The sequence below is a fragment of the Arachis duranensis genome, chromosome 9 (assembly GCF_000817695.3).
Source record: "Arachis duranensis cultivar V14167 chromosome 9, aradu.V14167.gnm2.J7QH, whole genome shotgun sequence".
Taxonomy (NCBI): domain Eukaryota; kingdom Viridiplantae; phylum Streptophyta; class Magnoliopsida; order Fabales; family Fabaceae; genus Arachis; species Arachis duranensis.
The window spans coordinates 56,835,638-56,840,914 of record NC_029780.3 but is presented as its reverse complement, the minus strand read 5'-3'; positions in this window follow the sequence as shown (position 1 = coordinate 56,840,914).

Below are 5,277 nucleotides of genomic sequence, written 5' to 3'. Positions count from 1 at the left end.
CCAACTAAATTCAATTCTTCACCAAATTGAAAGCCCATCCAAATTCTAAAATCCAAGAATAGAAAGTGTATAAATATAGGCTAGTTTGATTTATTGAGGAGCAGGACCTTCTCTTTAGACACCTCTAGACTTTACTTAAGAATTTTCTTTCAAAAACTTTCATTGGGAGCTTTTATTTTTGAATCTAGATCTTAGAGAATTGGGAAGGAGGATTGATCTCTCTTCTTCCTTGTTCTTTCTTGAGCACTTTTTATTTTTCTTGATTTGGATCTTGGGTGGAGAATTGAAGAACTTCTGTTTCAATCTCACCTTGAGATCTCTTGTTTACTCTTTCTGCATAATTGAATTTAAATTTCTGTTTACTGCTTCATCTTCTATTTTTCTGCAATTTACTTTTCTTTATTTCTTTTTTCAATTGTTCTTGTTGGATCAAGGAAGGATTTGAGATCTAGACTTGTTTTCTAGTCTCTTCCACTCCTGAGATCTTCAACCTTCTTTTAAATTGCTGCAAATTAAGCATCGATCACTTTCTATTTTTAAATTCTCAAAGCATTTTTACTCTTTTGTTTGAGATCTACTTCAATTTGATTCATCTTCTACTCTTTTGTTTATTGCAATTTACTTGTTCTTGTTTAAATTCTACAGTCCCAATTCCCAATCCCTTTTATAATTCCAGCAATTTACGTTTCTTGCATTTTAAGCTTCAGTCATTTATATTTCTTGCAATTCAAGTTTCTGCACCTTATATTACTTGCACTTTAAGATTCAGCTTCTTTACTTTCTTTGCTCTTTAATTTACTGCAATTCTTCCCTCTCCATTTACATTTCAAGCAATTTAGTTTCTGCAAATTACAAACAACTCAACCAATACTTGATTTGCTTGACTAAATCAACCACTAAACTAAAATTGCTCAATCCTTCAATCCCTGTGGGATCGACCTCTCTCATGTGAGTTATTATTACTTGATGCGACCCGGTACACTTGCCGGTGAGTTTTGTGTTGGATCATTTTCCACACATCAGTTCCCCTAGCGTGTCACGCTCTCTTCATTTTAGCTGGCGTGTCACGCTCTCTTCGTTTCAGTGATGGCATGCCACGCCTGATCATTCAAGTGGCACGCCTTAGTAAGACTTCTTGAGCTGGCGTGCCATGCCTTTGACACCAAGTGGCACACCCAGCTTTTTGCTTTGCCTTCTTGTTCATTGGCGTGCCACGCCTGGTTACACACGTGGCACGCCGAGACTTCATTAGCCTTCAACCCCTTCTCTGGATTCTTGTACCAATGTGCCACGCCATGTTGCTCAAGTGGCACGCCCATTCAATTGCGGGTCTCTTAGGCTTGGCATGCCACACCTTGATCTTCAAGTGGCTTGCCCAATGGAATTCTGGAACTGGCGTGCCACGCCTTCGATACAAAGTGGCACGATCTAGTGATGACTCTTCTAGGTAATTAGTTGGCGTGCCACGCCCCTTCGATGGTCTTCATTGTTGCTCTCTGGAATGTTGTACTAACATGCCACGCCCAGCTTCTGGCGTGCCACGCCAATACATTTTTGTGGCATTTGTTCCACGTGGCATGCCTGCTTCACACGCCCACTTGTTTAGTTGTTTCCTTCCCATTTTTTATGTCTTTTTCGCCTGAAATTCAACACAAACTCATTTCAAAGCAATGTACTATGATATTCATCAATTAAGGCATGAATTTCAATGATCAAATGAGATTATGCCTCTTTTATGGCCTTTTTTATTCAAGAAAAAGGGTAGATGATGTAAGTCATCACAACACCAAACTTAAGCTTTGCTTGTCCCTAGCAAATCAATGTGAGTGGTCTTTTTGTGAATTGAGACTTGACCTTGAATGGATGCAATATAACTAAGAATAGGACTAAGTGTTCAACACATGCATGAATGCTTTGAATGTCACAAAGAGTCCCTAGATCTTTGAGGGTTCTTCCAAGCGTGTGCCTTAGGGTCCTTTTCATTGATTGTCACCTTGAAGTAGTAAGAGTTAGCTCATTCTATCCTTGGTTTAGCTTCTTTTTTGTTCATTGACCATGACTCTAAGTGTTTTGTCTCAAGACAACACTTTAGTTAGGATTTCAATCAACATTCCTAAACCAGTTGGCTTTAGGGTGTTAGGTGTTGAAACACCCCTAAGAATTTACTTGCCCAGGCCTCTTCTTGACATATCTTCACCACAAGCATCTACTAGGGTCTCTAACTCTTTTGAGTTTTTTTCAATGTTTCTCATCCCTTCCTAGTAGTTGATGCCCAGAGCCTTGGGTCTTTGTTGCTTACTACTTCTTGGTTCTATAGAAATTCAAGGAACACCCCTCAACCTCTACTTGTCATGCCTTATAGGACTAATTGCCTTTCATGACTCATTTTCTTTTTAGTTCATTCAAGGTTCTACACTTAGTCTTTTGTTTCTTTGTTCTTTGAAAGAGCTTTCTTGGTCTTAGTCTCATTTACTCTTGTTCTTGCACAACTCACAACAACTCTTATGGAAACAAACTACACTTTATTGATGTTGAAAAAGACTAAAGTTAACATTGCATTTTCTTTCTTGCATATCAAGGGACTCACAAAAGACTTCAAGTAATAAAGAACTAAACATAAAACATAAACTATCCTAGCATTACCAATTATTCTCAAACATAAAGTAAAGTGGATAGATAAGAACTTAAACAGAATTCAGAAATTTGAAAAATGTCAACCATGGAACTCAACAACCTTGTGCAGCTTCAACTTTAGTTCATTGGCCCTTTGCCATTGTCTTTCTTCTTGGAGGGGGAGGAGTCATTTTCACCCTTTTGAGAGGATCCTTCTTGTGCTTTCTTGTCCTTGGGCTTCCAGAATCCCAGCCTTCTCATGTAGGACTTCACATTTTCTTTGTGTTGGTACGTAATTTCCTCCTGCCGTCCACTGAGTTCCTCCAATTTCTGCATATAGGTGGGATAATTGGGATTCATGTTAGCTACTGTATTGCACAAGTAGCTCAACTTGGTTTGTGCATAGCAGTCATAGTCCCCTCTTGCTATAGTTCTAGCTTCATAAAGGTATCTGAATTCAGCAAGGCTATTCATTTGATGTGGTTGATGTTCCAGCATCATCCCTAGACTGCCTTGCAACTCTTGTAACGGCCTAGCCCCGAAGAAACGGCACTTTTTCGGGATCAAACGGAATTTTTACAGAATTTTTAGGAATTTCTATGCATATAAGCACCTCTACTGCACAGGTGCTGCGTCATCAAGCTGCTGAGTCAGCAGCTTGATTGCACAGGACACCTCTCCTAATCTAAGAAGGCACGTCGCGAAGAGTTGCATTTTTGAGCCACTTTGGGCCCAAATTTCAAAATTCTGATTTTCGTGGTTAGTCTCTATGTGACGAGCCGGTAACAAATTTTGAGAGAAAAATTATATTAATATAATATTCATATATTATTATTTTATTCCGAATATTATATTATTATCTTCTCTACTGTGATTAATGTTGATCTATGTTTAGTAATATAATAATTGAGCTAGAAATCTACCAGTAACGAATAATACTGGCATTCTTAGATGAACTTAGCATTGCTAATGCTTCATCATATATCTTTTATTCTTATGATTATCCAGTTACTAGTGTCATTTACACTAAGTAACTTAATGTTTATCCATTAGCAGTGTAATTACTTAAGTTCTAATACATCTAGCTTTAGTAATTATCCTTTTCTGAGATATTTTGACAAGTAACTTTTGGATAATCATCATCCAAAAGCCACGGCCTCCCTTGGACAGCTTGGCTATCATTTTTGTTCTTGGAAAAGCTTAGAACACCATGAAAGAAAACCATGAAACTTCCATGAACACCTGAGCTTTTTTCTCCGTTCTTTCTCAAACCGAAACCCCTATCAAAAATCTAATCTTACCAAAGTGTTCACCTCTTCCTACTCTTCATTTCTATGTCACTTTTCATGGAGTAAATCAATGCATGAAGGCTGCTCCTCCTCCTTAAAGGTTCGGCCATGGTGGTTCCTTAAGCTAATGATGTTTTCTTCATGTTTTCTCTTAGGATATCTTATTCAATCACCAAAAGCTCCAAGAAAATGTGATTTCTAGTTACCTTAAGGTGAGGAAAACCTTCTTTTCATCATCATGAAGCTTCAGCCTTCATGGTTCATAAGATTCTTAAGTTGTTGTTGATGTTAAAATAGGCGTAAAAGTGCTTTTGGAAGCTTGTTTTTGGTGCAATCTTGGACAGCAGCAAAGGAGGTAAGGTTTGGTAAATTAATCAATGATTGGCTGTGTTATTGAAGTGTTAAATCAGATCTTGTTGCTTGAGGTTTGATTTTGGGTGTTTGTGTGATGGTTTGATCATGAAATCTTGTTGTTTAATGCTTGAAAATCATGTTTATGATGGTTTTGAAGTGGCTGTTGGTGCTGCTGGAAAACGTGACATTCCAGCCATGAAAATCATGATTTTTTATGCTTCTTTGATGTGCATTTAATGGCTGAAAAGTTTTTCTTTGGTTTGATAAAAATCGGGTTCAAATCGGTTTCCGAAAAGATTGAAAAACTAGCTGAAAATCAAGCAGAAATCTGATGAACTTTTGGAAAAATGTTTTTGGTTTTTGGAAGAACATGAAAACGTGTATTCATGGAGTTTTGGGGTCAAAATGTAATTATTAAAAAGTTTGGGATTGAAATTTAATTAATCAAAAGTTGAGGGCTAAAGTGCAATTATTAAAAGTTATAGGGGTCAGAATGCAATTTCTAAGAAGTCCGGGGGTCAAAATGCAATTTTTGAAAGTTAAATAAAATATTATTATTTTAATAATAAAATATTAATATATTATTTTATGAATAATATTATTTTAATAATAATATTATTTAATTAATAATAATAAAATATTGATAAAAAGACAGTTTTTCCTAAAAGCCTCAGGAAGGCAGTTTTGAGTCCAGAATTCTCTAATTTCCTTTACTAAACACCTAAGAAGAGGTATAAGAGAAGATATAGAGGTATATGAGGTAAAGAAACAAGATTTTGAAACCTGTGTTTATGTTAAAAAGAAAAGGAGTTAAAAGTGATATAGCTGTGTACCTGACCTTACAAAGTAAACAGAGAATTGTAAAATGAGCTTTCTGTGATGTTGTAATGCTTGATTTATGATGATTGCTAAGTGATCGAAAGTATGGTTATATGTGAATTATGAGCCTTCGGGCAATGCTTGTGAATGTTGGTGGGGACGCCCGTATTGTGATGTTGCTTCCCAGACAGGCTGCGGTAGA